This window comes from Bison bison, unplaced genomic scaffold (genome assembly GCF_000754665.1).
Source record: "Bison bison bison isolate TAMUID 2011002044 unplaced genomic scaffold, Bison_UMD1.0 scf7180017864483, whole genome shotgun sequence".
Taxonomy (NCBI): domain Eukaryota; kingdom Metazoa; phylum Chordata; class Mammalia; order Artiodactyla; family Bovidae; genus Bison; species Bison bison.
Genome location: NW_011495043.1, coordinates 3,298,460 through 3,309,110, shown reverse-complemented (window position 1 = coordinate 3,309,110; position 10,651 = coordinate 3,298,460).

The following is a 10,651-nucleotide window of genomic DNA, read 5'->3' as shown; positions in this document are numbered from 1 at the left end:
GTGATGGGACCAGATGCCATGATCTTCATTTTCTGAATGTTGAGCTTAAAGCCAACTTTTTCACTCTCCACTTTCACCTTCATCAAGAGGCTGTTTAGTTCCTCTTCACTTTCTGCCATAAGGGTGGTGTCATCTGCATATCTGAGGTTATTGATATTTCTCCTGAAGAGACTGTTATTTCTTTTTTGTGTTCTAATATCTGATTTCTGAGTCTTCAAGGCAAAGCAGACACTCAGTAAGTATTTGCTGAGAAAGTAAATGAGTATTTACTATATAACACTATATAGTTTTCCCAGCCCAGTTCTCTGAAAATTTGTTCCAAGATCCTTATGGAGTCCAGAGCTCTGTATTTCTACCTACTGATCCTAAATCTGCCAACTGAAATAGCACATGTTTTCATCATGAAAAACAAGCTCTTTTTTTGGCATCAGAGAGAGCAGTCCCACAGGGCAGCAGGTCTGCTTTGCCTGCAGAAGAGGGTGGCAATACTCAGTGTTCCCTGAGCACAGCCAGAGGTCTGGCAAGGTAGTGCTAGGTGTGGGAAACAGCGTCCTCTTCAGGAGAACTGCAGATAAGACACAGACTTCTGGAGAAGGCACCAGTTAGAGGGCAAGTAAGTCATCCGTGGGGATGCATGAGCTGGGGATTCCTTCCTTACAGAAGTATATCCCTTTAGACAAAGTGAAAGGCTAATTGTATCACCAAGCCTTGGGAGAAAGGAAGACTTAACTTCAACAATTCAAGAAGTGATGCCTTTAAACTGGAAACTGGCTTGATTTTCTCAGGGTAGCTGGAGAAGCAGTTGCTGCTGCTGCTGCTAAGTCACTTCAGTCTTGTCCGACTCTGTGTGACCCCATAGACAGCAGCCCACCAGGCTCCCCCGTCCCGGTATTCTCCAGGCAAGAACACTGGAGTGGGTTGCCATTTCCTTCGCCAATGCATAAAAGTGAAAACTGAAAGTGAAGTTGCTCAGTCATGTCTGACTCCTAACGACCCCATGGACTGCAGCCTACCAGGCTCCTCCATCCATGGGATTTTCCAGGCAAGAATACTGGAGTGGGTTGCCATTGCTTTCTCTGGAGAAGCAGTGCTTACAGCTTAATAAACAAGGAGGAAATGCTTATGAATGAAGATTATAAAAGCTAAAAAGGAAAATCATCATAGAATTAAAGAGATGGAAGTAAATTTAGAAATCACTTAAACTCTTACCTCAGTGAAGATCTATCTTATTCCCTTGTGTCTTGTTCTTCTTCCCATGTCAGGCTGGGGCCAGATGAGCAGGCACCATTGACTAGGGTTGGACAGGGAGGGACTGGCTGGTGCAAGGCTTATGGCCAGCAGTTGTGCAAAGAGAGAGAGCAGACGGTCCTGGATCCTGGAAATTCAAGTCCAAAACTACGTTGTTAATACCCAAAGCTGGTCAGAGAACAGCAAATCCAGGATGAAGGTCTCTGGGGAACCAGGAAAACTAAGAGATAGCATCAGCAAGATATGCAACAGGATGGCAGCCTGATGGAACTGCAGAGACAAAATGCTGATAACAGAAATGAGCTTTTGGTAAGGATCACAGAGGCTTATATATTTGCAACGTGGTTTAAGGGATGGAATGGATTTAGGGGACTTTTGCCCTCTGCCTAAGTATTTCCAGGGACTGAGATCTTGCATTATATAAGGAAAGGCTCTAATTGTTAGAAAAACCTTCCTTTTCCAGAGTCAAAATTTGCTTTTTTTCTCTAACTTTTGTCCTGAATACTCGTTGGAAGGACTGATACTGAAGCTGAAGCTCCAATACTTTGGCCACCTGATGCCAAGAGCCGACTCACTGGAAAAGACCCTGATGTTGGGGAAGATTGAGGGCAGGCAGAGAAGAGATGACAGAAGAGGTGGTTGGATGCCATCACCGAATTAATAAATAGACATGAGTTTGAGCAAACTCTGGGAAATAGGACAGGGAAGCCTTGCGTGCTGCAGTCCATGGGGTTACAAAGATTGAGACAGGACTTAGCAACTGAACAACAACTTTTGTCCAGTTCAAATTCTGCCTTCTGAAAAAAAGACTGAATACATTTAGTCCACTGGGCACAGGGCTTCCCTTCAGCCACTTGAAAACAGCAATGATGCCGTTAGTTAATGGTTTATTCTCCAAGCCAACTGCTTTACCTCTTTCACTGTTAGCTTTGTTTCAGGTTCCTAAACTGTTAATCAGGCTATGGTTATATCCCAATTTTGGAATATCCTTTTATCCATTCTGCGTGCAGAACTAGGCATAATACTGCACAGACACATTTGACACTGTGCAACTCAGACTAGGACTTGAGTCCACCACCATCTTTTAACTGAGATCACACACCCGATCTCAGGGTTTATGGTCAGCCTTGGGAGTGTCATGACACCTGTGTGTGTGTCATTTTAACTTGCTGATGTGTTACAGTGAGCATTTACTGAGGCTCAAGGTCTAGTAGAAGTTGACTCATCATCCATCATCTTGGATCTATTTGGTTCTAACCAGTTTTTCGTATCCTCTTAAAGGTTGTGCCCTGCCTTCTTCTCTCCTATTTCATCTTGACTCTTTTAACCATTCTTCTAGTGTTGCTGCCTCAGTTCAGTTCAGTCACTCAGTCGTGTCCGACTCTTTGCAACGCTATGGACTGCAGCATGCCAGGCCTCCCTGCCCATCGACGACAACTCCTGGAGTTTACTCAAACTCGTGTGCGTTGAGTTGGTGATGCCACCCAACCATCTCACCCTCTGTTGTCCCCTTCTCCTCCCACCTTCAATCTTTCCCAGCATCAGGGTCTTTTCAGAGAAGGAAATAGCAACCCACTCCAGTATTCTTGCCTGGAGAATCCCAGGGACAGAGGAGCCTGGTGGGCTGCCATCTATGGGGTCACACAGAGTCAGACACGACTGAAGCGACTTAGCAGTGGCAGCAGTAGCAGGGTCTTTTCAAATGAGTCAGCTCTTCACATGAGGTGGCCAAAGTATTGGAGTTTCAGCTTCAGCATCAGTCCTTCCAATGAACACTCAGGACTGATCTCCTTTAGGACAGACTGGTTGGATCTCCTTGCAGTCCAAGGGACTTTCAAGAGTCTTCTCCAACATCACAACTCAAAAGCATCAATTCTTCGGTGCTCAGCTTTCTTTACAGTCCAACTCTCACATCCATATATGAATGCTGGAAAAACCGTAGCCTTGACTAGATGGACCTTTGTTGACAAAGTAATGTCTCTGCTTTTTAATATGCTATCTAGGTTGGTCATAACTTTCCTTCCAAGGAGTAACCATCTTTTAATTTCTTGGCTGCAGTCACCATCTGCAGTGATTTTGGAGCCCCCCAAAATAAAATCTGCCACTGTTTCCCCATCTATTTGCCATGAAGTGATGGGGACTGGATGCCATGATTTTAGTTTTCTGAATATTGAGCTTTAAGCCAACTTTTTCACTCTCCTCTTTCACTTTCATCAAGAGGCTTTTGAGTTCCTCTTCACTTTCTGCCATAAGGGTGATGTCATCTGCATGTCTGAGGTTATTGATATTTCTCATGATGTACTCTGCATATGAGTTAAATAAGCAGGGTGACAATATACAGCCTTGAAGTACTCCTTTTCCTATTTGGAACCAGTCTGTTGTTCCATGTCCAGTTCTTTTTTTTTTTTCCATGTCCAGTTCTAACTGTTGCTTTCTGATCTACATATAGGTTTCTCAAGAGGCAGGTCAGGTGGTTTGGTATTCCCATCTCTTTCAGAATTTTCCAGAATTTGTTATGATCCACACAGTCAAAGGCTTTGGAATAGTCAATAAAGCAGAAATAGATGTTTTTCTGGAACTCTCTTGCTTTTTTAATGCCTAGTGTTATGTTAATTTCGTGGCAGTCTTGCCACCTTTTGAGCTCACACTTAGCCCTGAGCCAGCCAGACCCCTTAAGCCATTTTCATTTAAACTGCAGGAAATAGATATGAATGAGGACATTTTAGCAGGTTGGATTTCCCTGGAACAGATCCCGTGAAGAGAATTTGAATAAAAGTGGTGTGTTGATCCCTGGAAGCGCCAGCAGAAGAGTGGGAAAATGAGGCAGCCGATATGGCTGCATGGCCATGCAGTTTACCTCTGTGGACTCAGTCCCACTGAAACTCTGGGAGACAGTATCGGACATGATTCACCCTGTCTCTGCTCCCCAAAGGGCAAAGGAGTTGGGAGCACTGAATCACTGATGCCTGTCACGGTTGCGGACCACTAGGGAGGGAGGTGCATGTTGGTTCCAATTGCTTCCAGTGTGTCTCCGAGGCAGATTCCTGTGTCCAGAGAAAGGCTTCAGGCAAAGACGCTGCAGATGTTGGCAGCTGGAAATCTAAGAGTTGACCTGTAGGGGAAGGTGAGTGTCAAGAATGAGCAGGGCACCAACAATACTTGCTATGGATATGATATGGAGATAGATAGATAGATAGATAGATAGCAAACATACATGCTCACAGATACAGACACTGGTACGGATAGGAATAAAAAACAAGATCTGTGGAAGGCAAAGCAAAGGTATATTGAAGGACTTGAAGTAAGAAAAAATGCTCCTAAAAAAACTAAAAGGTGTATTGAAGGACTTGAAGTAAAAAAAAAAAAAAAAAGGCTTTGAAAAAAGCTATTCAAAAAAAATACTATTTCTTCGGGACTTCCCTGGTGGTCCAGGGGTTAAGAATCCACCTACCAATGCAGGGTTCGATAGCTCCTACGGGAAGATTCCACACGCTGTGGAGTAACTGAGCCCATGCACTACAAATACTGAGCCTGAGCTCTAGAGCATGTGAGTCGCAACTACTGAGCTCATGTGCCCTGGAGCCTGCACTCTGCAGCAAGAGAAGCCATATAGCAAGAAGCCTGTGAACCTCAGCGAGAGAGTAGACCCCCACTCGCTGAACTAGAGAAAAGCCCGTACACAGCAACTAAGACCCAACACAGTCAAAAATAAATAATTTTTTCTAAAAAGACCATTGTTCCTTTATAGCACAGGAAAGTGACAAAACAAAGTTTAAGGGCAGCTGTCCTTTAAATAAACTTGTATTTTTAGTCGCTAAGTCACATCGGACTCTTTGCGACCCCATGGACTGTAACCCATCAGATTCCTCTGTCCATGGAGTTTCCCAGAAAGAATACTGGTGTGGGTTGCCATTCCTTTCTCCAAATTTTTTATTAGCTTCTGGATTATTTCTTTGCAACATGTTCTTAAATTGTCTTTTTTTTTTTTCATTAAAAAATAAATTGTCTGGTAGAAACTTAGAGAATTAAAGAAAGAAAAAAATGATCTATAGTCACTGCATCCAAATACTAACATTACAGACATTTTGATTTTTCCTTCCAGGAATATTTATGAAAGTAAGTACGGTTCTAACAGTTAGGATCATCTTTCATTTACATTTTTTCTCTATTATTTTTTTTTCTTTTAACAATATGACTTAAACAAGGGTTTCCACCTGATCAGACTAAGGAATCACCTGCTTGTAGAGTTAGGCATGGAGAAGGCAATGGCAACCCACTCCAGTACTCTTGCCTGGAAAATCCCATGGGCAGAGGAGCCTGATGGGCTGCAGTCCATGAGGTCGCTCGAAGTCGGACACAACTGAGCGACTTCACTTTCACTTTTCACTTTCATGCGTTAGAGAAGGAAATGGCAATCCACTCCAGTGTTTCTGCCTGGAGAATCCCAGGGATGGGGGAGCCTGGTAGGCTGCCGTCTCTGGGGTCCCACAGAGTCGGACACGACTGAAGCGACTTAGCAGTAGCAGCAGCAGCAGAGTTGGGCAAAGTTCCCAGTCTCCCTGGGCCTAAATCCAGGAACACTTTGAGAGAATAATTAATGCCTGGTTCCCAACTGAGGTGCAAATATATGGCAAATTACAACATATAGCAGCATAGCTAACAGACAGGGCAGGTTATGGAGATGAGCAATAGATGACCTGAAAGAGAAAAACAAAATCATGAGAAAGGAGGATCGAATCTGGGCACGAAAAAGCAATAGGGCTGGATTAGATGGGGACAGTGATGAAGCCCATCAGAACATATCGCTTGGCAATGGACAGAGCCCTGTGGTTCAATGGCAAGAATGGATCTCTATGGACTAACAAGTCATCTCGCCCTTGCACCCAACCCCCACATATAAAATGTAGACTCAGCCACAAGAAGGGGCAGGGAATCTCCTGGTAGGCCAACAGGAAAGGTAAGTGATAGAGATCCTGAGGGGCAGAGCGCCTATTTTGGGACAGTCGAGCAGACAGCTGGCCAGCCTATAGCAGCTTGGTGAAATGGTACACGGGGCATCAATAACAGATCAGAGCAGGTTGTACTGAGCTGTTAGCAACAACAGAGGTGGGAGCCTCATAGGCTGTTAGAGGTCAAGAGCGGGGCAGGGTCAGTATGTGTGTGGGCAGTCCAACCCAGGAAAAGATGTGGATAGATGGGTGTGAAATGAAGCAGGGATCAGCAACAGGGACAAGTAAGGTAACTGCAGGCAGCAGCCAAAGCAGATCACAAAGCAGCAGCTGAAGGCAGAGGTGCAGGCAGAGTGCAAATTATATCAAAGGCAAGGCTCTCCCCCTTCAACAACTCAACAGAATTTGGAAATGCCGTGGTATTTGCCACAGAGGAGGCAGGCAGTTAGGGTAAATCATTAAAGTGACCTACTTAGTATTTGCAAGCTAATGCGTTAAGAGCATTTCTTACATACATGAACAAAGATACTCCATAATCTTTATTATATGCATACCTTGCAATTTATTTAACCATTCCCCTGCCATTAGATACTTAGATTGTTTATAACTTCTTGAACCCTACAAATAATATGAGGAATTATTTCATACCAAAAACTTTTTTCTATATACAATATTTCTTTAGGTTTGTTTCCAAGATTGTGTTATCAGTTATTTGATAATAGGGCTACCCTGGTGGCTCAGACAGTAAATAATCCACCTAAAACACAGGAGACCTGGGTTTGATCTCAGGGTTGGGAAGATCCCCTGGAGAAGGAAGCACCAACCCACTCCAGTATTCTTGCCTGGAGAATCCCCATGAAGAGAGAAGCCTGGTGGGCTATAGTCCATGGGGTTGTAAAAAGTTGGACATGATTGAGCAACTAAACACAGCACATTTGATAATTTTATTTATTCCTTTCCAAACAATGTTTCTTTTGCATCACACTTAACTTTGTAACATTCTTTGAATTAGAATGTATTCTCATTTTATAAATGAGAAAACTGAGGCTCAAAAAAGATGAAGTAACTTGCCTAAGATCTCAAAGCTGACAGGATATCCATAGAGATGACAGTTCATGTCCTGGGTCCCAAATCTCATGCTCTGAACCACCATGCTATGCTGGATACTGCATTGAAAATACTACACTGAAATTAGTTTTGAGAGGTCTTAAAACAAGTAAACACATTTAGTTTGAATAGCAAAATGACAGAAAATTTATATAGCCTGCTCTAGAATCATTGGTTGGAGAAGGCAATGGCAACCCACTCCAGTACTCTTGCCTGGAAAATCCCAGGGGAGGAGCCTGGTAGGCTGCAGTCCACGGGGTCACTTAGAGTCAGACACAACTGAACGGCTTCATTTTCAGTTTTCACTTTCATGCACTGAAGAAGGAAATGGCAACCCACTCCAGTGTTCTTGCCTGGAGAATCCCAGAGATGGGGGAGCCTGGCAGGCTGCCGTCTATGAGGTTGCACAGAGTCCGACACGACTGAAGCAACTTAGCAGCAGCAGCAGCAGAATCACTGGTTGGGGACTTGATGTGAATCATCTCCCAGAGGGCTTCAGGATTCCATGAGGTTGGTGAAGTTTGCTCAACTCCACAAGCAGAATCACCACATATTGACTCACAATGGAAAGCTACCAATAAAACAAACAAACAAACTCAAAATCATTGTCTAATTATAATCATTTATAAAAGTATTAGGAAATACTTGAAGTAAAAAGTATATTATAGTAAAAAGCTTATAATTATAACAATTATCATATTCTATGGTTCTGCAATTTAACAGATGATATACCATTCTAAATTAAATATACTGGGAATTTTTTAAAAGAGTCACTCTTTTTTTCAAATAGTCAATTATTATTTCCAAAATGTTTACTAAAAGAATTTAAAATAAAAAAATGAGGGAGGGAATGATGCCTCTTCTCAAAAGTATGAAAAATTTCATGAGTAGATAAAAAGATAATTCATTAAATTTCTAATAAGTTCCACTCAACAAGATTGAGGTCACTGTTGTTCAGTTCAGTCCAGTTCTTGCTCAGTCATGTCCGACTCTTTGTGACCCCATGAACCACAGCACGCCAGGCCTCCCTGTCCATCACCAACTCCCAGAGTTTACCCAAACTCATGTCCATTGAGTCGGTGATGCCATCTAACCATCTCATCCTCCATCATCCCCTTCTTCTCCTGTCTTCAATCTTTCCCAACATCAGGGTCTTTTCAAATGAGTCAGCTCTTCGCATCAGGTGGCCAAAGTATTGGAGTTTCAGCTTCAACATCAGTCCTTCCAATGAACACCCAGGACTGATTTCCTTTAGGAGGGACTAGTTGGATCTCCTTGCAGTCCAAGGGACTCTCAAGAGTCTTCTCCAACACCACAGTTCAAAAGCATCAATTCTTCTGTGCTCAGCTTTCTTTACAGTCCAACTCTCACATCCATACATGACTACTGGAAAAACCATAGCCTTGACTAGGCAGACCTTTGTTCACAAAGTAATGTCTCTGCTCAGCAGTGGCCACAGGACTGGAAAAGGTCAGTTTTCATTCCAATCCCAAAGAAAGGCAATGCCAAAGAATGCTCAATGTTGTTCAAATGTCACTAAAGCTTCAACATATTAGCCCCTTCTTTAAATAAATTTAGCTCAACATATGTAAAGCATCTAAATGTTTCTTTCACTAAAAAATGATACATTTGGTTCAGGGAAAGATGCAATGTATTGAAAAAACCCCAGATTGGAAATCTTTAAATACATCCAAAATTAGCTGTTTGCTTGTAGGTAAATCACAGGCAAAAGCCATAATCAGGTGTAGGTTTTCACCTTATTTATGTCTGGGCCAGTATCACAGAAGCTTCCAAATTTGCCTCCTTCTTTCAGATTTTCTCTCCTGTGGTGTGTTTATCATTTAAAATTAAACCTATAGATTAAACAATGTCAAAGATACAATGCTAGGGACATAGGGCTACCTTATAAATCTTTTAAACATTTGCTATTATTTTATATAGTTCAAATTCATCATTTTAGAGATTAAAAATGTTGAAGCGGAAAAGAGTTAAGTGATTTACCCACAAGCAAACAGCTAATTTTGGATGTAGCTTAAGATTTCCAATCTGGGGTTCTTTCAATACATTGCATCTTTCCCTGAACCAGATGTATCACTTTTAGTGAAAGAAAGGTTTAGATGCTTTACATCTGTTGAGGAAATAGCAGCTAACATTTAATGAATATCAAATATGTGACAGGCAGTGCACTGGATGTTTCCCAGGTTAAACAGTTAAAATCCTTAGAACAACCCTATAAGGGTTGTATTATTAACTTTGACAAACTGAGTCTTAAAAAGTCTCAGGTATCTTACCTAAGTTTAGAAACCTGGTAAATAGATTTGAATTCTGGCAGTCTGACACTGAGCTTGCTCTTAACAATTCTATTGTCCTGATTCTGCAAGTAGGTGAGATCTGTATTAATCAGGATATGCTACACTGTGCTACAGTCTCAGAAAAGAAGGGAGGGAGGGAAGGAGGAAGCAGGGGGAGCTGAGTGAGAAAAGAGAGAGGAAAGAAGGATGGGAGAGACGACTGAAATTTCAGTGCCTCAAGAAAATAGTGTTTATTTCATGTTCACATAAAATTTGCCACACATCCCCCGCCATTCATCCTGGTAGCAACTTGAACATGGCCTCTAAGTTATTTCAGTAAAGCAAAGGCATGAGCTGAAGGTTTGTCCCTTGATCTCTAACTGTGAGGGAAGCTGGAAAATGCAGTCATCCTAATGCCTAAGGCCAATGGTGAACAGGTTTCCTCACCTCTGCCACGGCCATTATCCTCAATCTACAGGTAAGAAAACTGGTGCCCAGATATACTAAGTAGTTTGCCTAAAGTCACAGGGCTAATAAGTGTTGATGACTAAGTTCACAGGATCACCAGAATCCAGAGCTTACCTACTGATCACTAAACCACGCAGACCCCTAAGTCTCCTGGCCTTTTCCACACTGTCACCACCTTGACTGCACACAGAATATTTGCTAGTGTAGATTCTTTAGATTTGTTATCTTTTTTCAGGTTTTCACTACAATATAATCTGCTTTCATGTAGCCGCAAGGACTAACACATGGCAGACATTTTTAGCACAAATTTCCATGACCAATCCTTTCCATTTATCAAAACCCAGTCTGATGGCTGATGACAAAGAGTGCCACCCGTGCCTCAGGGAAGGTTCTGCGACCTCAAGGAGCTAGATGTGACTTAAAATAACCTTCATCCTTCTGTAATGGGAACCTTAATTCACCGTAAGTAGTGTGATCAAGGGGCAGCATTTTTAAGTGGTTGAAAACATTAAACCTCTTTCCTCATAATTTTTAGCTAAATGAAAATTAACTTCTTACTACCTAACTTGTTAGTGTCAAGGCTTCCTC